The sequence below is a fragment of the Heptranchias perlo genome, chromosome 2 (genome assembly GCF_035084215.1).
Source record: "Heptranchias perlo isolate sHepPer1 chromosome 2, sHepPer1.hap1, whole genome shotgun sequence".
Classification (NCBI taxonomy): domain Eukaryota; kingdom Metazoa; phylum Chordata; class Chondrichthyes; order Hexanchiformes; family Hexanchidae; genus Heptranchias; species Heptranchias perlo.
This window is the reverse complement of record NC_090326.1, coordinates 81,359,742-81,382,328: the sequence shown is the minus strand read 5'-3', so window position 1 is coordinate 81,382,328 and position 22,587 is coordinate 81,359,742. Positions and strand designations below refer to the sequence as shown.

Below are 22,587 nucleotides of genomic sequence, written 5' to 3'. Positions count from 1 at the left end.
GTTTAGCATGCATGTAGTCCTGAGTTGTAGCTTCACCAGGTTGGCACCTCATTTTTAGGTACGCCTGGTGCTGCTCCTGGCATGCTCTTCTACACTCCTCATTGAACCAGGGTTGATCCCCTGGCTTGTTGGTAATGGTAGAGTGAGGAATATGCCGGGCCATGAGGTTACAGATTGTGCTGGAATACAATTCTGCTGCTGCTGATGGCCCACAGCGCCTCATGGATGCCCAGTTTTGAGCTGCTAGATCTGTTCTGAATCTATCCCATTTAGCACGGTGGTAGTGCCACACAACACGTTGGATGGTGTCCTCAGTGCGAAGACGGGATTTCATCTCCACGAGGACTGTGCGGTGGTCACTCCTACCAATACCGTCATGGACAGATGCATTTGCGACAGGTAGATTGGTGAGGACGAGGTCAAGTAAGTTTTTCCCTCGTGTTGGTTCGCTCACCACCTGCCGCAGGCCCAGTCTAGCAGCTATGTCCTTCAGGACTCGGCCAGCTCGGTCAGTAGTGGTGCTACCGAGCCACTCTTGGTGATGGACATTGAAGTCCCCCACCCAGAGTACATTCTGTGCCCTTGCTACCCTCAGTGCTTCCTCCAAGTGGTGTTCAACATGGAGGAGGACTGATTCATCAGCTGAGGGAGGACGGTAGGTGGTAATCAGCAGGAGGTTTCCTTGCCCATGTTTGACCTGATGCCATGAGATTTCATGGGGTCCAGAGTCAATGTTGAGGACTCCCAGGGCCACTCCCTCCTGACTGTATATCACTGTACCACCACCTCTGGTGGGTCTGTCCTGCCGGTGGGACAGGACATACCCAGGGATGGTGATGGAAGAGTCTGGGACGTTGGCTGAAAGATATGATTCTGTGAGTATGGCTATGTCAGGCTGTTGCTTGACTAGTCTGTGGGACAGCTCTCCCAATTTTGGCACAAGTCCCCAGATGTTAGTAAGGAGGACCTTGCAGGGTCGACTGGGTTTGGTGTTTTGCCGTTGTCGTGTCCGGTGCCTCGTGGTCCGATGCCGGGTGGTCCGTCCGGTTTTATTCTTATTATGATTTTTCGTAGCGAGATTTTACAACTGAGTGGCTTGCTAGGCCATTTCAGAGGGCAATTAAGAATCAACCACATTGCTGTGGGTCTGGAGTCACATATAGGCCAGACCGGGTAAGGGCGGCAGGCTTCCTTCCCTGAAGGACATTAGTGAACCAGATGGGTTTTTACGACAATCCGGTAGTTTCATGGCCATCCTTACTGATACTAGTATTTTAATTCCAGATTTTTATTTAATCAATCTATATTTGTCACTGTTCTTTTGGTTAACTCTCCCAATGTTGCTCAGCCCATTTGTGAAATGTCTTGGGACATTTTATAACATTAACGGCATTATATGAATGTAAGTTGTTAAATTGTTTGAGATGTTCATCTTCAAATCCCTCCATGGGCTCCCCCACCCTACCTTTGCAATCTCTTCTCATATGACCTCACACACATCCCCAAACACCAGATTATTCCTCATTCCCTCCATGCTGTCAACAGCAGTTCTTTCAACTGCAGCCACCGCACCCATCCTCTCAAACACCCTCTGCCTCACACACCCCTTCCCTGCATTCAAAAGCCTCCTTCATATTCCTCAATGACCACACTTTTCTCACACCCTTCTGTTTTTCATTTTGCTCTCATGCTCGCTGTCCACTTTTCTCCCCCCTGGCCTGTAATGCACTCTGAGCTCCATGTGAGAAGCATAATGAAATCCAAGTTGTTGTAAATATTCCGACAACCTAGAGGCACAATACACAAGTAAGGACATGACTGCTGGCGTTGCTGGACAGCACGGAGCTTGTCTGAATCAGGGTACTCCAGCTTGATGCCGTGGAGCAGACAGTAGTGTAGCGTTCAAATAGAACACACAATGTGCTGCAGTACAATTTAGTAGCTGTGTGATCAAAAGTTCATGTATTTTAAAAATCACATTAAAAAGCATATAAGTAAAACAGGATCGTTAAAGGTCAGTTGGATTTTCGAGAACCTCTCTTCCACTCCCCCATTTTAAGCACAAAGGCGTTCCTGTGGAAGTGCCTGTTTGCAAGCCTGCTAAAAATGAAGTGGAGTGTCGCCCTTTGGAACACTCCCCCCTCTGTTTGCTTGGCTGCCTTCCCATCAGCCAGCTGCACAATAACAAAGAATATTTTTCTTCACTAAGCCTCTCTGCTTGTGGTGTTCTGCCTCTCACTCTTGGATTGTGATCTAAAAATTGTAACTGACAGGTTCAAGTTCAGAACAAATCCTCACCGTCCACGCAGGTTGATTCTGCATTACTTACATCAATGGTACAAGGAAAATGTAACAGAATCACGGACTCAAACAACATTCAACAAAGCGTGCTGTTGTCACTTAACATTACATCATTTCAGGGTTTTTTTCCCCCTAAATATGTGTACACAATTACCAGGAATTGTCTGCATTCTAAACAATCTAAGATATTCAGAATCACGAGCATTTATATTTACCATCAGGCTTTTCACATCACCTATGCTTGGATTTTTTCATAGCAACTTGAGCCTAACACCAGAACTGAAATCGTAAAGTCCCACAAAGTTAACTAAAAATACAGTCATTGTAGCTAAAAATAGGAGCATTTTTAGAGAACTCAAATCCCACCATCTTCAGCCTTTTGGAAAACTGTCTTCTCACTATTATACCCTTCATACTCTAGAACAGAGATCTTGCACAATGGAACAATGCATTGGAGACTGATGTCTAGTTGCATTTATCCAGAATCTTCAGGTTGTCCTTGATAATGGCCACAAAAGTCAATGAAAGATTCTTGTTAGAAGACACTGACAGTTTTCCAGTTCATATAAATGGACTGGATTACACACTTAACATTTTTTAAATTATAAAATCATTTGCCAGTAATTTCCACAGGTGTTCTCCCAATCTCCCATCGTAACTTCGTTGGAAAGTCAGGAAAAACGACGCAAGTGGCTGTTTATCCCATTTCTCTGGGGTTTTTGCTGATCTTCCACCAAAGTTACAGTGGAAATTGGGGTACCCCAGTGGAAATTATGGCACTTCTAGTTACCGGTGCGCAAAAGACTCTCAACTACCAGGGAGGTTACTAGATCCAGGGTGATCCATTGATTCAGCTCACTAGTTTGTGAAATTCTCTCTAGCCCTGCACCAAGATTATGCAGCTGATAAGTTTTAAATTGATAACAGAGGCATTTGGTCCCATACTGAGAATGCCTTCTTTCAACACTCTTATGCACCAGAACTGCTACACTAATGCTTCATAGCTTTAACATTGCAATTTCATTACAACTGTAGCTTGTTTGTTATTAAGTGATTTCGCTCCACATCGATGCTAAAGTTGTAGTGTAAATGCTGCCTGAGAGGAATGAGAGAGTTCCAAGAAGATGCTCAACAGAGAAATAAGTGCCAACATAAAAATATAGCATGTCCTGTTCCTGAAATATGTTTAATGATGAGTGTACCATGTAGGCTTTTAAAGCAATGTTCTGATCTACATCTGTGGTTTGTCCTGCCTCCCCTTGATGTTTTACATATGGAATGTTCTTTGAGTTCCTTATGTAGCTTAGGATGTCCTCATTGTTTGTGGAAACAAATCAGCCTTCAGTCTTCTTTCTTTAGGATTTTTTAAAAATTTGGTAGCAAAGTACTTCTGGAAATGTATTAGACATTCCACTGATTTTAAACATGCCGAATATATAACTCAGTACATCTACATTTCAGATTGGAAATTAGTGGGCGTCTTTTGCATACATGGAAAATAGAACCTCAAACATTTAAGTATGTGGGTTTAACTTCAAACAGAAATAGTGTAGACAAGGGTGGATTTAAAGGGCGCAGTGAAAAGTTACAACTGTAAATAGGACAAAACAGCTGGTCAAAAATAAACTGGATGAGATGCAAAGAATATTCAGTGAGAAGTATTCAATGTCTTGGTGCAGAGCTAAATGTACCATGAGTAATGTGGTTCCTATTTCTTTTGTTCCAATGGAATCTATCACAATGACACATTAACTATGTCTGTGGCAGACAATTACAAGAATTTGAAAAATGTTGGTTCCAGAATAATGGACAATTAAATCAACAAAGAGGTGTTCTAAGCTTGCTGCTTATCTTTCACTTTTATTTCCCAGGCTAGACAGTGTGAAACATGCAAAACATTCAGTTTTATTTATACCATTAAACTATATAGCTTAAGGAACCTATGCAGAGTTAAATGCCAATAAGATGTGGAATTAGCCTGATAAGTTTTATTTGTAAATTAGTGTCACTATCTGCTATTGTTTCCAAATTTTGAGTCACACTCCCAAAAAAAATTATTCACCACATGAATCATGTAAAATATAAGGAATCTTACAACACCAGGTTATAGTCCAACTGTTTTATTCAAATAAAATATTTCAAATAAAACAGTTGGACTATAACCTGGTGTTGTAAGATTCCTTACATTTGTCAACCCCAGTCCATCACCGGCATCTCCACATCATGTAAAATATACTTCATATAAAGGGTAGTTACACTTCTAAAATGCTTTGCTATCTCTTGTTTAGAGGTTTTAGTTGTGGATTGACATGTATGAAGTACTTAGTGTTTTAAAACAGAATTAAGGAACACATCCTTATTGGGACATTCAAAATATATAGCATACATATAGCAAAAATGTAATTAAAAAATATCAGATGATCAAAAATTGGTTTCTACAGACTGATCTTACCAACGTCCGGGAGTGGATGCACTGCAAGGTAAACCACATGGCTACGGTGATAACCACATGGTTCTCAGAAATGGAGGTGACTCCTTAATGGAGAACCCTTGCATAATTTTGAAAAGTTGGAAAAGAAAACGAGGTGAAGGAATGGCCTGCTCCAAGTACAACCTTTATAAACACTGATTCGGCCACAACTGGAGTATTGTGTCCAATTCTGGGCACCGCACTTTAGGAACGATGCAAAGGCCTTAGAGGTTGCAGAAGAGATTTACTAGAGTGATTCCAGGGATGATGGGCTTTAGTTACGTGGATAGACTGGAGAAGCTGGGGTTATTCTCCTTGGAACAGAGAAGGTTGCGAGGAGATTTGTTAGAGGTATTTAAAAATCATGAAGGGTCGGGACAAAATAGATAGAAAGAAACTGTTCCCATTGGCGGAAGGGTCAAGAACCAGAGGGCATAGATTTAAGGTGATTGTCCAAAGAACAGAGTGGTTAGGATCTGGACTACACTGCTTGGGGGTGGGGAGGGTGGAGTCAGATTCAATCATGGCTTTCAAAAAGGAACTTGAAAAGAAAAAATTTGCAGGGCTATGGGGATAGGCCAAGGGAATGGGACTAGTTGGATTGCTCTTGCATAGAGCTGGCATGGATCCGATGGGCCGAATGGCTTCCTTCCATGCTGCATCCTTTCTATGATTCTATAATTCTACCCAGCTTTCCACCCTCAGATCAGAAATTTAATGGAGGACTCGAGCTTGTATCCGTTTCTGCTCCAAGGAAATGGCCCTTCTTTTAATACTGTAATACCAGTTTAGAGGTTCAAATATTGTTAGGTATAGGACATGGGTGTGAAGGAAGAATGCACACAGTCGGCAGATTATGGACCTAAACCAAGTAACACAAGAATCAACTGATTTATTTTCTACAGACTGCTGCGACACACCTGTATTTTGTTTCCCAATACATATTTTGTTACGGCATATATTTGTTTTATAAATAATGGTTAATCTTAAAATATTTGTACTACATGGGACGCTTGGTGTGTTGATCGCATTTATCCTACTGTCTGGAGATTAGAGTCAATGGAGGCTTATTTCACAAATAGACAAATAAAATGATGGCAAGACAGAGAGCAGCAGGGAGGAAGAAGCATAAAGAAAGACAAACAGGGGAACAATAGTCATAAAGGGTCAGGTGATACAAATATGTAGAAGAACAGGAAATGGAAGGGACTACAGCTAGGGCAAAGTGAGCCCAACATCTGGGAGGTTCAGTGGGTTACGGTTGTGGTATAAGCAGTAGTGTTTGGGGAAAAAATAATCCATCAGTGGGATTAAGACCTGCAAACTGACTTATACACCAGTGTTTTAAACACAACATAGCATATAAATACTTTGTCAATCCATCATATATACATGTAGCTTGCTCAAAAAAAAAACTTAGGATCTTATTCCAGCTTATAAATAACCCCAAGTACATGAGAGTTGGTCCACCTTCCTTCCCCCACCCACCCCCCCCTTCCTCCCCCTCCCCTCCTCCCCCCCCCTTCCTCCCCCTCCCCTCCTCCCCCCCCCTTCCTCCCCCTCCCCTCCTCCCCCTCCCCTCCTCCCCCTCCCCTCCCCTCCCCCGCCTTCCTCCCCCTCCCCTCCCCCGCCTTCCTCCCCCTCCCCTCCCCCGCCTTCCTCCCCCTCCCCACCCCCGCCTTCCTCCCCCTCCCCACCCCCGCCTTCCTCCCCCTCCCCACCCCCGCCTTCCTCCCCCTCCCCACCCCCGCCTTCCTCCCCCTCTTAAGGGGGAGGAAGGCGGGGGTGGGGAGGGGGACTTAAGGGAGTGAAGATGGGGGCTACATCAGCGGGGATTTTTTTAAATTATTCGTTCATGGGATGTGGGCGTCGCTGGAAAGGCCAGCATTTATTGCCCACCCCTAATTGCCCTGAGAAGGTGGTGGTGAGCCGCTTTCTTGAACCGCTGAAGTCTGTGTGGTGAAGGTTCTCCTACAGTGCTGTTAGGCTGGGAGTTCCAGGATTTTGACCCAGCGACGATGAAGGAACGGCGATATATTTCCAAGTCGGGATGGTGTGTGACTTGGAGGGGAACGTGCAGGTGGTGTTATTCCCATGTGCCTGCTGCCTTTGTCCTTCTAGGTGGTAGAGGTCATGGGTTTGGGAGGTGCTGTCGAAGAAGCCTTGGCGAGTTGCTGCAGTGCATCCTGTGGATGGTATACACTGCAGCCACGGTGCACCGGTGAAGAGAGTGAATGTTTAGGGTGGTGGATGGGGTGCCAATCAAGCGGGCTGCTTTGTCCTGGATGGTGTCGAGCTTCTTGAGTGTTGTTGGAACTGCACTCATCCAGGCAAGTGGAGAGTATTCCATCACACTCCTGACTTGTGCCTTGTAGATGGTGGAAATGCTTTGGGGAGTCAGGAGGTGAGTCACTCGCCACAGAATACCCAGCCTCTGACCTGCTCTTGTAGCCACAGTATTTATGTGGCTGGTCCAGTTAAGTTTCTGGTCAATGGTGACCCCCAGGACGTTGATGGTGAGGGATTCGGCGATGGTAATGCTGTTAAATGTCAAGGGGAGGTGGTTAGACTCTCTCTTGTTGGAGATGGTCATTGCCTGGCGCGAATGTTACTTTCAGCTCAAGCCTGGATGTTGTCCAGGTCTTGCTGCGTGCGGGCACGGACTGCTTCATTATCTGAGGGGTTGCGAATGGAACTGAACACTGTGCAATCATCAGCGAACATCCCCATTTCTGACCTTATGATGGAGGGAAGGTCATTGATGAAGCAGCTGAAGATGGTTGGGCCTAGGACACTATCCTGAGGAACTCCTACAGCAATGTCCCGGGGCTGAGATGATTGGCCTCCAACAACCACTTCCATCTTCCTTTGTGCTAGGTATGACTTCAGCCACTGGAGAATTTTCCCCGATTCCCATGAACTTCAATTTTACCAGGGCGCCTTGGTGCCACACTCGATCAAATGCTGCCTTGATGTCAAGGGCAGGCACTCTCACCTCACCTCTGGAATTCAGTTCTTTTGTCTATGTTTGGACCAAGGCTGTAATAAGGTCTGGAGCAGAGTGGTCCTGGCGGAACCCAAATGGAGCATCGGTGAGCAGGTTATTGATGAGTAAGTGCCACTTGATAGCACTGTCGACGATACCTTCCATCACTTTGCTGATGATTGAGAGTAGACTGATGGGGCGGTAATTGGCCGGATTGGATTTGTCCTGCTTTTTGTGGACAGGATGGAGGAAAAGTAAAGGCTTTAATGGTGACGAAAGCTTCAAAGGTAGAGGAGAGGGAATGATTGAGTAGGTTGACAGCTGCAGAACTATTGTGGTGAATGAAGTGCCAAAGGCTAGACAGTTGGAGGTTTGAAAGTGTAGTTCTAAGTTACTTGGAGGAGAGGTTGTTTTTTTAGAGTGGGCGCAGAAGGAAATGGAGTTGGAAGGTGGTAGGGGGTTGGAGTGGTGAGGGATATGCGGAAGTGATCAGAGATGGCCTCTATGATTGAAATGAAAGTAATGGAGAGGTCGCGTGAGAGGCTGTGAATATGAGAAAGAGCGTTTATGTAGAAGGAGAGGTTAAGGGATAATGAAAAGAGGGCAGGAGAGAGGTGCAGTGCAGCAGATGGGGCTTGTAAGGAGGCAGCGACAGGTGTCTCAATGGGCCCTTCGGAGAATGCTGAGAGAGACAGAGGGGATAGCTTTGGGCTTATTCAAGGCAGATTCATGGTTGAGATGGTGGCAGGAGAATAGGAAGGCAGAGGAATAGTGAAGATTTGGGATAGGGCGGGGATAAATGCAAGGTGGTACGATTGGGTGACAGGAAGTGGAGGAGATGGGAGAGAAAGGACAGAGGGGAAGATGAAAAAAAAAGGAAACGGAAGTAATGAGCTCAGATTTCGTACAGTCCCCACCACGTACACCATCACTGCTTATCCCGGACAGCTGCCTATATCTGGGGAAATGGCGCTAACCATTTCCACAGATGTCAATTATAAAGGCACTGTTTAAATCGTATGCCGACTATTTCGGGCAGTTCAAGCAGCTGTTTGCGCAACCTCTGACTGTAATCGGAACTGCTTGTACTAATTAAAATATGCAACAGCAGCCTCACTGTTTCCAATCCCCCAGGGCCACTAGAACTCCTGCGAGCCCTTCTTGCCAGCTTCTCGAGCTCTTCGCCGGTGCCACAGCTCCAGCCCCCATGCTTTCTTGGTTACTGTGTCCACTGCGTGTAGTGGACAAATCGTGTTGACCCCAACGCGCCCGCTATAAGCGGTGGGGATTGTACTGTCATTCTGGGCCTGAAGTAGAAAGTTCAACTCAAATGCTGCTATGACTTTCAGTCCCTTGACAATCACCTCGTTGGCTGTTCACTATACCTTAAAAGGCACTGAAGCCTTCTGATTTCAACAAGAAGTAACACAATTAAACTGTATTTGTGACTTCCAAGAAGTTTCAGTTAGGATTTGAAGTACAAGCTTGCTGGAATAAAACAGTAACCATCACTGAAGCAAGAAACAATGATGAAAGCCTTTTATCAAATACAGTGATACAACTGGACTTTAAAATAGCAAAAACTGCTACGTAAGCATGTTCAGCAAACTTCCCAAAAAGGATATAGAATATACTGAATGTATAAATTATCCCAACTATTTAATTTAACTTCTAAAATTTTGGAAAGCTACAAAAAGCTTTTTGAAAATAGAAAATTTGAACTTTTTCATGGATTTTTGAGGCCTTTCCAGCCTTTAAAGGCTGCATTAATACTGGAGTAAAACTGTAACACAATGGAACAATTATAACACATTAGCCCAGATATTGACGGGGAGGCGGGGAGGGTGCGGGGGAAACCTGGCAAGGCCGGGGATGTGGAGGCCCTGCCGATTTTAACACCAGGGCCTCGTTTAAATAATCTGCTGCAGACTCCTGCCCAACAGTCGGCCAAATTGACAGGCTGAACGGTGAGCAGGCGCTCAAACAAGTGGCAGGATACCTGTGGGGTTGGTCGCCAGCAGTCAGTACAGTATGAAGGCTCCAGGCTGCCATTGGGGAGGGTGCAATGGAGGGTGGGGCTGCGATCAGGCCATCATGGGGGTGGGGGGGGCAGAAAGAGAACAATGGGGCCACAACATGGGCTGGGAGGCTAAAGGCTTACTTGTGAGGCCTGTGGGGAGCACTCCTGCTCCTTCTGGCCTACAAGAAGTGCTAAAAGGAGTTGATCTTCAGCACCTACCTTGGCCAGTCGGCACCTCCCACCTCGGATCTGCTGTTGGGAATCTCAGAGAGGCCTCCCCCTCACACTGTTAAATTTAAGTCACGCACCAATTATGCCATCTGGCTGTGACTTTTGAATGTTCATTGGGCACCCGCCTGCCTTTTGCTGGAAACTTGACGATGGTCTGATTCTGTTTGTTAAATTTTTAAATAGGCAGGAATGGGGTCGGGTTGCTTGATCCCAATATTTTAACCCCACCCAACCCTCTCCCGTCTGTCAGGGGGTTAAAATCGAGGCTATTAAATCTTGAATAGACCCGCTTGAGTTACTGAGACACTAATATTGGAGGTATGCAATCCATTCAAAGAAAATTCAAAGCTTTGTCAGAGAAAGCTTTGTTCAACCGCTGCTTCTATACATAGCACGGGCAGTAATGTAGTGTATTGAAGACTTTACTTATAAATAGAAAGCAAGTTACCAATGCAGACACAGAGCAACAATAGTGTGTTACTTACAAAGGCTTTTTGCTCCTAACTATTTTTATGATATTGTTGTTCTCAGTGTTGTCAAACTGGTTATTGTGACAACCTATCATAGCTGAGAGGTCATATGCTGGAAGGACTGTCAAATGCCCTTAATGCATTTATCTGCTAGTCCAAATTTTTACTGGCAAAGTTTGTGGCAGTTTGTCATAGCTGATTGTGACAGCCAGTCAGAACTGAGATCATATATTGATTGGCTTGTGCAATAATGGCCATTTTGTTTTGTTTTTGTTGGTCCCAGTCTGTATTGTCAAAGTGGTTATGGTGACAACTTATCACAGGTAATTCTGACAACCTATCCTAGCGGAGAAGTTAGTACCATACGCATATTAGGACAGCCTGTATATACAGCAACATCAGCAATCAAAAATGTCAAAAGAAACGGTTTCAAATAAGTGGGACGACCAAAGGATATAGGTGGGATACAAGGCTGGAGGAGCAGGTAGCAATGCGAGGTGAAGACAAACATGAGGATTTAATATTCAGTGCATTCAGGGGAGGGATCTGATGCAGGACAGTAAGGATGAGAGTGATGGATGAGCAGAATTTATTGCAGGACAGGATGCGTGCAGTGAGCTTTGGACAAGATGGAATTTATGGAGGGCGAAGATAGGAAACATTAAAGAAGTCAGGCAAGACTGAAGGGATTCGAACAGGGAGCTTTGGGAGAGATGGGCAAGGAACGGCATGGCAATAACATGTTTGAGGGCCTTAAGAAAGGAAAGTTAAAGATAAGGCGGTAGGTGGATCAAGGGTGAGCTTTTTGAGGATTACTAACAGTAATTCAGTCAGTGAATAGATAAAGTGTTACGGTACCAGCACATCAAAGTGTAATTTTTATATTGAGACCTTAAATGCAGGACACTAGCAAGGTTACAAAGAGTAAGAAATGTGGTAGTAGCGCTTAGATGGTATCAAGCATGGACTTTAAAACCTGTTGATCGATATTAACTATATTCGACAAAGCATATTGTTTTGGTTAATGCCAGTGGGTGAATCATTGTTTGAAGTGCATTATTGTCCACCTGGTTCCAGAATACCTAGAAAATGGCCTGCATGCAGGACAAGTTTCTCAAACTTGGTCGTTTTCCTGTCATACTGCCAATGTCCTTCTGGCCGTAGCTTTCCCAGCTAGTCTAATACCATTGATTATAGGCAAAAGCACTGATTTGTGATTTTTCATGGAAAATAGATAGAATTGCAGAACATGATTCACAAAACTGAAATGGGGAAAGAGACTGGGAGAACGAAGGAAAAAAATAAATTGAAAAAAATTCTACAAACCCATATAATAAAAATAGAATTTGACCTAGTCACAGGAGGCCATTCAGCCCATCGTATCTGTGCTGGCTCTTTGCTAGAGATATCTAAAACAATCCCACTGCCCACACTCTCCCCATATTCCTGTATCATCTTCTGCTTCAAATAGTTATCCAATTTTCCCTTAAAAGATGCAACAGTCTCTGCCTCAACCGTTCCCTGTGGAAAAGCATTCCATAAACCATTAGGCTAAACATAAACAGACGGAATCATGGAATGTTATTCCCAAAACATCAATTATAAACACAGAAGTGTATTTATTCATTTACCATAAAACAGTGGCCCTGGTCATAGCTATGGAATGTATAGGGCTGACCCTGACACTTAAAAAGTCCTTATATTAATTCCAAAGGCCTGACAAGCTTGAGATTTAGTTTGCTACAACTGGCTTTCCTTTTTTGTAGCAGGCACCATAGTTTTTCAACTATTTTTATAAAAATTGAAGATCAAACTCAATCTCAGAGTCTATGTATAGATGTCTGGATAATTAGACTCATTCCAATTAAACCTAGCTCAATTTGGTTCCTACGATTTTAAGCCCTATATCCTGTATGCAAAGAGTGTAAGCTTTTTGTCTTTGCATGCCGCTTATATGAATAGCATGAAACCTCGTGATCCACATATAAAGTTCAAATCCATGTTCCTATTACTTTGCATACATTTCAAATTGCTGATACTAATAGATCTTGATATTCTGGTTTAGTTTTGAGCTACCAATGAGTCAATTAAGAATATACCTTTCTAAACCGCCAGGTCCAGAAAATTCAAACAGGACAAACCTGTGAATAGGAAATATAAATGCAAATTGAACTAAGTTGTATGCGCTTTGTGGGCCAGTCTGCCAAAGCTCACAAGCCCTCATGTGCCCAATGCCCACGCTGTTTGCTATGCACAGCTTTCTATTCGCAGATGTCTATATTTTTGTGGATGAGTAGATTGGTTCAGTGTATTATTGTTTTAGTTATATGGTAAACTTTTCTATTACATTGTTGAGAAAATTCTTTTAAACAAAAAAATAAACAGAAATAGAAATTGGAGCTTGAGCCATAAAATAGGTGCAGCCTAGGATGTTGATTTTCTCAGGACACAACACATTTTACACTGTTTGCTGCCTGATTTTAAAACATTGCCCCGTTTTAGTAACTATAAATTTGACAGCCCAAATATGTATTTTTTTTAAGTTTTGAAATGGATAAAGCACTTAATCAAATCACAAGACTTAAGTTTCTAGTAGAACCGACTTACATAAAAGGATTGAATTAAAACCAACATTGATTTTTCCAAACCTTTGTAGAAATGAAAAATACATACAACTTCTACACTTTGTACAGTTTCTCCTTATTTCTACTGAAAATATTATCACTACTAAATGCCTATGTATCTTGAATATATTTTATTTGATATTCTAAGAATGTCTTCCTTAAAAAGTGGAGATCTAAAAAGAACTTTTTTTTTAACCTCGAACGGCAATTATAACCTCCCCAATGCAAAGAAATGGTTAACAGAATTACAAATGCATATTTTGCATTGTTTATAGCCTTTAAATAACAAAATATGACAGCACAAACTATTTAATGTTATTACATTCCTGCCTTATATGGTGTCTTGAGACCAGCAGATAAATGACCAACTTCAGGATCAAAACCCAATGAAGTCATTCAGTGATTTGCCTGAAATTCCAAAGATTACACATCAGACAGCAATTTTGTGAATAAAGACAACAAAAAAATATTTTGTTCTAATAAATAATTCACCTTAGACTTTTCTCAAAACCAATTCCTAAAGAGAAGCTCTGCTGTATTATTGGCCTTGCACACAATTGTATTTTAAGCAAGAGCTGGGGGGAGCGGGGGAAAGAGATAGAGTTTCCACTTTAGGCACAATTGGAAAATTGCACCCAAAATGCACTTGTTAGGTTACAGTTAAAGTTTTCGTTAAAATTCATTTGCATGATCGCAAACATAAAATCTTCAATGAACCAGCACAATCGAGCAGTGTATTAGAACGTAACTTTTTTTTCTTGCCATTAAAAAGTATTTGATGTATTTAAGAATGATAACCTGACAGTTTTATCAAGCAGTGTTGTTTTAAAACAAGTTTCTTTTCACCTCTTGAAGCTGTGATATGGGTTTTCATAGATGAGCAAAATCAAATTTCAAATTTGACGTCTTTGGGGAAAGGGAGTATGATATTTTGGTACAGTTCTGAAACCTGAGATTTATACCGTCATATTTTTAAGTGAATGACAAAACACAGAAACAACATTTTAGGTTGGAAAAGTTTTCTTTTTGAATTCTGGCATCAAAAACAATATTTTTGTATTCTATAGTACAAAGATAATTTTGGCAAAGCACAGAGCTCTTGCAATCCAATAATGCAAAGACAAGTAAAGAGTTTTGCCCCAAACTCAAAATTCTACCATCCTCTTGAAGGTGGTAATTCACATTGAGATACAGTGTAATGGGCAGCAGTAGCCTCCAGTACCTCATCCAGGTGTGATACTGGACAGTGACTGCTGGCAGGCTACATGATCAAGAAAGCCTTTACAGCTCCGTCCATACACATTCAGTAGGTATCATTGAATAACAAGCAGAAACAAAGACCCAGCCAATTTTCTCCTCCCTAGCTCTGGCACATTAAGTCCAAACGTAGCATAACCATTGCTACCCTGCAACTTCCTAGCCAGCCAACCAGGGACAAATGGCCAGAACTTGGGACACATGTCTCCTAACTCAAGTATGCAATAAATCCTGGATTAATTGTTGAGATTCTTCTTTGCAAGGTGTTAGCCGTAGCTCAGTGGTAGCACACTCGTCTGAGTCAGAAAGTTACAGGTTTTAAAATTTTCATTGTTGTTTTCAAATCCCTCCATGGCCCCACCCCTCCCTATCTCTGTAACCTCCTCCAACCCTACAAGATCTCTACGCTCCTCCAATTCTTGCCTCTTGCCCATCCCCGATTTTAATCGCTCCACCATTGACAGCTATGCCTTCAGCTGACTAGGCACTAAGCTCTGGAATTCCCTCCCTAAACTTCTCCGCCTTTCTACCTCTCTCTCCTCCTTTAATATGCTCCTTAAAACCTACCTCTTTGACCAATCTTTTGGTCATCTGTCCTAATACCTCCCTATGTAGCTCAGTGTGAAATTTTGTTTGATAACACTCCTATGAAGCACCTTGGGACATTTTACTATGTTAAAGGCGCGATATAATGCAAGCTGAAGTTGTTCAATTCCCATTCCAGAGGCTTGAGCACAAGAACTAGACTGACACTCCAGTGCAGTACTGACGGAGTGCTGCACTGTCGGAGGTGCTGTTTTTCAGATGTAACGTTAAACCGAGGCCCCATTTGCTCTCTTAGGTGGACGTAAAAGATCCCATGGCACTATTTTGAAGAAGAGCAGGGGAGATCCCCTGGCCAATATTTATCCCTCAACCAACATCATCAACAGATTATCTAGGTCATTATCATGTTGCTGTTTGTGGGCTGTGCGCAAATTGGCTGCTGTGTTTCCTACGTTACAATGGCGACTACTCTTCAAAAGTACTTAACTGGCTGTAAAGCTTTTGGGAGGTCCTGAGGTTGTAAAAGGCACTATATAAATGCAAGGTCTTTCTTTTGCTGTACTTGCCTGGCAGCATAATAGAAATCCTAGTTTACTAGGAATTACTGCTCACCAAAAATTTGCTCCAATTTTGCTAAATGTTGTCAGGCACTATCAGTACCGTGTGTATCTCTGGTGGCCAAGTGAAGGTAATGTCTGCCATGGAACAGTGAATAGTGCAAGTGCTACATATAAAATCAAAAGTTGAAGATGTTAGAGACCAGAAAACCAGAAACAATGACAGCAGTGCAACAGAATCTTGGAAAAGCAATGTTCAGTGCTTGTATGCTTCATGGTACAAAACAAATCGTATCTGCATGTTTCTTTTCATTAGATTGAAAGTGTTTTCACATTGTTAATGTGCTATGGAGTCTGGCGTATGATCCTCCAGCTGGTTGAGGCACATTAGCAATAGAACATCTTCAATGACATCTGGGACCTGACTTTTTGTGGGTCCTTGAGAATGGCCGACGGCAGCACAAAACGTGGGCTTCCTGCTTTATTAACCTCAAATAAACCCACGAGGGACCAACAGCATTGTGTAAATGTAAAATGGGGACAGCAAGGCTCAGGTCACAATTCTCAATTTCAGCACCACTCTCTTGGCACTCTGCTAACCATATAAAATGCCATAAGAGTTTTAATTTATTATTTCCTTCGGTACCTTTCTTTTTTGTTCTCCTTACCTCAGTGGTCTCCATACAAAAGCTCTTTCACTGTATGTACAGTTGCCATTTTGGTCTTCGTTTCCTCTTCCTCTCCACACCACCACCCCCCCCAACACTACATAGGATGGATTTATTTTACTGGCTGAGAAGTCACTAATGTACATATATCCCCACACACTGAATTTCTTTTCCCAGATTCCACCTCTCCATCCTCTGTTGCTCGACAAAGAAACATCCAGTATCTCCTTCAATCATCCAACCCTTTTTTGCTGATGATCCCATTCTACATTTATTAATTTTATTCAGATCACATGTTCTCAGTGTACATAGCCAGCAGTACTTTGGCAGTTAAATTTCTGTCATGATTTTAAATGTTCCGATGAAAATCTTGTTTCTTTTAGTTCTTTAAAGACACCGTTTCTACATTTCTCACAAATGTAACCAACAGATCCCACCTCTTTGATGACACTAACAATAGTCCTTCTTCCTCTATTAACATTCTCAGCCACACTATCTCCTCTGATATCTTGTGCTTTTCATATCTCCTGCTATAGCTGCATCCAAGAAGTTTGGATGCCTCTTCTGTGCTAAAGATGTCTTTTCCCTTCAACAACTCTCTACAAATGCCAAGTCTGTCAAATACAGCTACCATTTCTGGGGAGACTCCAAAAGCTTTCATATTTTTGGACAGATCATAAAAGGCAAATCCTTCTCTCATCTCCAGCCTCCAATCCTTTTCTCTGCTACAACCGCTCATCCCTCTATTTAGTTGATACCATTGTGGTCATCTGAACTTTCCTCTCTCATTACTCAGCTCCAGGTCTATACACACTGTCTCTGCCTTACATCCTCATTGTGTTTAAATCAAACACTATCCCTTGCTCAATCTGTTTTTCCCAGGTACTCAAATATGTTCAATTCACGTCCTCTAAGGCACTTTCACCTTACTGCAGGCCAATAATTGCTGACGCATAGAGCTGGTACCGTTGACAGCACTCATAAGCATAAACAATTTGACCTCCATACAGCTGACAGCAAGAGAAACGTAATATTTTCATAGGGGTCCTGATCTGCTAACATCCTCCTATAGCCTTCTAAATACATTCAGCTAGTTCAGTGCATCAGCATGCTTCCACTGTGAAAAAATATTACACGAGTACGCAGACTTGTGTGAACACAAGATAATTATGGATCAAGGCGACTATTCAGCCCATCCTATTCCATCCATCCAGAGCCTGCCCCCATTGTAGAATGCAATTGTTTTTTCAATGATCCCAAGGCTTTTGCTTGCGTGTGCGTGTAAAAGAAGCAACATAATCTCAAATTCCCTGACCTGTTATTTAATATAATTGTCATGACATGCAATTGTGTTGTGACACATTCTTCACAGACCCTCACCCTGAAGAATTTTCCATGGGCCTACACAGAGATTAGAACAAGGCAGCAATATAAACACAGGAGAGTGATCTATATCACTCTCCCCATACTTTATTTAAGTAGATCCTAAAGGTTAAACCACCTTTCATCATCCCGTCCTCCTCCAATCATAGAAATTTACTGCACAGGAGGTCGCCATTCGGTCAAAAAATCGTGGCTAATCCCACTTTCCAGCTCTTGGTCCATAGCCTTGTAGGTTACGGCACTTCAAATACACAGCCAAGCACCTTTTAAATGCAATGAGGGTTTCTGCCTCTACCACCCTTTCAGGCAGTTAGTTCCAGGCCCCCATCAGCCTCTGGGTGGAAACATTTTTCCTCAGCTCCCCCCTAATCCTTCTACCAATTACTTTAAATCTATTCCCCCTGGTTATTGAACCCTGTGCTAAGGGAAATAGGTCCTTCCTATCCACTATCTAGGCCCCTCAATTTTATATAGCTCAATTAAATCTCCCCTCAGCCTCCTCTGTTCTAAAGAAAACAACCCCAGCCTATCCAATCTTTTCTCATAGCTAAATTCTCTAGTCCTGGCAACATCCTCGTAAATCTCCTATGTGCCCTCCCTAGTTCAATCACATCTTTCCTGTAATGTGGTGATCAGAACTGTTGGCAGAACTATAGCTGTGGCTTAACTAGTGTTTTATACAGTTCAAGCATAACCATCCTGCTCTTATATTCTATACCTCGGCTAATAAAGGAAAGTATCCCGTATGCCTTTTTAACCATCTTATCTACCTGTCTTGCTACCTTCAGGGATCTGTGGACATGCACTCCAAGGTCCCTCCATTTCTCTACACCTCTCAGTATCCTCACATTTATTGTGTACTCCCTTGCCTTGTTTACCCTCCCCAAATGCATTACCTCACATATCTCCAGATTGAATTCCATTTGTCAGCTTTCTGGCCCACCTAACCAGTCCATTGATATCTTCCTGCAGTCTACAGCTTTCCTCCTAATTATCAACCACATGGCCAATTTTTGTATCATCTGCAAACTTCTTAATCATGTCCCTACTTTTAAGTCTAAATCATTGATAGATGCTACAAAAAGCAAGGGACCTTGTACTGAGCCCTGCAGAACCTCACTGGAAACAGCCTTCCAGTCACAAACACACCCATCAACCATTACCCTTTGCTTCCTGCCACTGAGGCAATTTTGGATCTAACTTGCCACTTTCCCTTGGATCCCATGGGCTTTTACTTTTCTGACCAGTCTGCCATGTGGCACCTTGTCAAAAGCCTTGCTAAAATCCATGTACACTACATCAAACGCGTTACCCTCATCGACCCTCCTTGTTACCGCCTCAAAATATTCAATCAAGTTAGTCAGACATGACCTTCCTTTGACAAATCCATGCTGACTGTCCTTGATTAATCCATGCCTTTCTAAATGACGATTTGTACTGTCCCTCAGAATTGTTTCCAATAATTTGCCCACCACAGAGGTCAGGCTGACTGGCCTGTAATTACTCAGTTTCTCCCTTTTTAAACGCTACAACATTAGCAGTCCTCCAATACCACGCCTGTAGCCAGAGGGTATTGGAAAATGATGGTCAGAGCCTCCGCTATTTCCTCCCTTGCTTCTCTTGACACAGCACAGCACAGACTCGAGGGGACTAAGCACATATTTACCCATCACCACTGTGGATTATATATTTACCATTACTGCAAATCCTGAAGGAACCGTAGTTCCCTCCCCCCTTAACTCTATATATGATGTGGAGATGCCGGTGATGGACTGGGGTTGACAATTGTAAACAATTTTACAACACCAAGTTATAGTCCAACAAATTTATTTTAAATTCCACAAGCTTTCGGAGGCTTCCTCCTTCCTCAGGTTTCCACACCGTTCACCTGACGAAGGAGGAAGCCTCCGAAAGCTTGTGGAATTTAAAATAAATTTAAAATAAATTTGTTGGACTATAACTTGGTGTTGTAAAATTGTTTACAACTCTATATATGGCTGTGGTTTTGATCTAGAGACTGTCACCTGACCTTGGTTTAGATTTTTTTTCTGTCCGACTACTTTGAACCTTGATGCTGTCCTGCACTACAAGCGTTTTCCTATCCATCAGTAAAGAAACATCAGGACTTCAAAGGAAAGTGACACAATCTGGTTTTCTGTGAGATCAGAATGTTCCAAAAAGTCGAAGAACCCGGAAAACAATGAATAAGTAGGCTTCTTTTTGAAAAGGCACAAAAGCAAACAGGATACCATTTTTTTCCAGGGAAAAAAATTAACTTGCACCTCACATTAAGAAGTACAAATCAAAGCATTTTAAAGAGAGCCAGTGGATCCAGGCAGGAAGAGGGAGAAAAGTTTAGGAAGGTGGCCGAAGGCACGGTCTAAACAGACAGTACGGAACTGAGCTTTCAAAAGGTCTGAAATGCCCACATTTACAATAAATCGCCTCAGTGTTATTTCAGTATTTATTACACTGAAATATACTCCACTTTATGCAGAACTATTAATGTGAAAGGTTATGTTACCAATAAGATTTCCGACCACAAAAGAACCAGACAGCAATCCCATTTGAATAAATGGAGTTGCTATTTCTTTTTTTTTAAAAGAGTAACATGCAGCAAAATTGGTGACAGTTTTAAATCAAAATCATGAAATAACATAAACCTCGTTTCTCCAATAATCGAAATATCATTAATTCTCCTCCCAAAGTCTGGAAACAAGAAAGTGCGGAAGTTTCCCCCCCCCCCAAAAAAAAAGGCTCAGAAATGCCAATGCCGACCCCACTTACCATTTTAACTACACTTCAAACAGATACAAGCCCTCTGTGAGCATGAGATGTCCACATTAGTAATTTTTCTCTGAATGGAAAAGTTTTGTCCTACTTCCCCGCGCGCTGCCTGCGGTGAACACTCCGAACCTCCAGGTGAACGTTCCAGCCGCACCTCGCTCCCGACGTCCCGTCCCCCCCACCAACCTGCAGCACTGCCCGGTGCATTGTGGAACTTGGAGTCCGCACCGCCCAGGACCCCCGGGCTAAACTGTGATGTCATTCCGCCACCGTGAACTACAATCCCCAGAGTGCCCAGCGCGCGCCCAAGCGGCACACCTGAATTTGCAGAATCTCGGTATGGACATCAGGGGAAGTTTCGTTACGTGATCTGATCTAATCTAATCTCAGGGAGCTGTAAATAATATTGCTTCCAGCCACGTATAGTTAGAACATTTAGGAGAAGGATTAGAGGGCAAATCGAAATACTCAGTTATCTGAAGAGATAACCTTGTGTTGGGGAAAGGAGGGAAACAGGTGGGGAAAAAATAAACACGACGACATACTTTAGTTAAAAAGCCCTTGGGGAATTGTACGCCAACGCTTCCAGCCTCGGTTTACACACAAAAAATATACTCCCAGCTCCTGTGGAACCATACCTCAGCGTGAGTCACCACTTTGAGGACAGGAGGAAGAAACGCAGACAAGAGTGACAGCAGACATACACACAAGGTGATTTGGCCCGTCTGATTCAGCCGTGGAGAAAGATCCCATTGTAGCATCCAATTGCTTTTTAAATGATTCCAGGATTTATGCCTCTACTACTCTATCTGGAAATTTATTCCACATGTTGATCATTCTTTGTGTGGAGAATTTCCTGACATCAATCCAGAAATTACCTTTTACCAGTTTGAATCCATGTCCTGATTATACCCTCACGGTTTAATTTAAAGTATTATTGTGGATTAACTTCTTCTATACCCTTAACAATCTTATATACCTCTAAAAGGTCACCTTTCAGATAAATGCCTGCTTTCTAGACTGAAAACCTCCCATTCCTCCAATCTTTCTTCATAATTCTGACCCCTGATATTAGGAATCATCCTCAGGGTTCTTCTCTGCATTATCTCAAGTGCTTGAATGTCTCATTTCTTGGTAAACCAGAACCGGATGCAGTATTTGATGTGCGGTCTGACTAGAATACTATAAAGTTTAATAATTACCTCCTCTGGCTATGCAGTTCATCATCCTATTGGCTTTGTTGATTGCTGCTCTGTATTGGTTGGATATGCTTAGTGTTGAGTCTACTAAAACTCCTCGGACTTCTTCATCTTCACTGAGCTTTTTTGTCACCATTTATAAAGTACACATGACATCTATTTTGTCTTTCTATATGTTGCACATTACACTTTTCTGCATTGAATTTCATCTGCCATTGTTCTGCCCACTTACATATGTCTGTTCAACTCATTCTGTAATCTCAGAGCTGCCTCCTTCAATTCCACTGTCCCTCCTAGTTTAGTATTATCTGCAAATTTGACCACTTTGCATTGAATTTCTGAATCCAAGTTATTTATGTAAATTAGAAACAGTCGTCCCACCACCGAGCTCTGAGACACTCCAATCAGTACTTTACCGCCACTCCAACATAACTCCTCTCATGAATACTGGTTGTTTCATATCCATCAGCCAGTTTCTGATCCATTTCCTGTGTTTACACTGAATCCCCACAGGTTTGAGTTTAATTAATAGCCTTTCATGTGCAACCTTATCAAAAGTCTTTTGGAAGTTGAGGTACAACAAATCATTAAAAAAAGAAAGACTTGCATTTATATAGCTCCTTTCACGACCTCAGGACACCCCAAAGCACTTTACAGCCAATTAAATACTTTTGAAGTGTAGCCACTGTTGTAATTTAGGAAATGTTCAGCCAATTTGCGCACAGTAATGTCCCACAAACAGCAATGTGACAATGACCAGATAATCTGTTTTAGTATTGTTGGTTGAGGGATAAAATATTGGCCCGGACACCGGGAAGAATTCCTTTGCTCTTCTTCGAAATAGTGCCATGGGATCTTTTACGTTCACTTGAGAGGGTAGATAGAGCCTCGGTTTAACATCTCATCTGAAAGACAGCACTCCCTCACTACCGTACTGGAGTGTCAGCCTAAATTAGAGGGCTTACCACAGTACACTTTGTTTGTCACTTCCTCAAAGAAGTTAAAAACATAAGAAATAGGAACAGGAGTAGGCCATATAGCCCCTTGAGCCTGCTCTGTCATTCAATAAGATCATGGCTGACCTTCGA

At 42.5% G+C, this 22,587-nt stretch overlaps 1 protein-coding gene across 1 annotated transcript in view; it reads right to left on the bottom strand.

The window, feature by feature from the left end:
- The window catches only part of macc1 (MET transcriptional regulator MACC1), a 44,793-nt gene extending 24,342 nt beyond the window's left edge, over window positions 1-20,451 (bottom strand). The window contains exon 1 of the mRNA XM_068003701.1: window positions 20,301-20,451. The gene's annotated coding sequence lies outside the window, so the exon portion shown is untranslated. The remainder of the gene's footprint in view (window positions 1-20,300) is intronic.
- Between the last annotated feature and the right edge of the window lie 2,136 nt (window positions 20,452-22,587).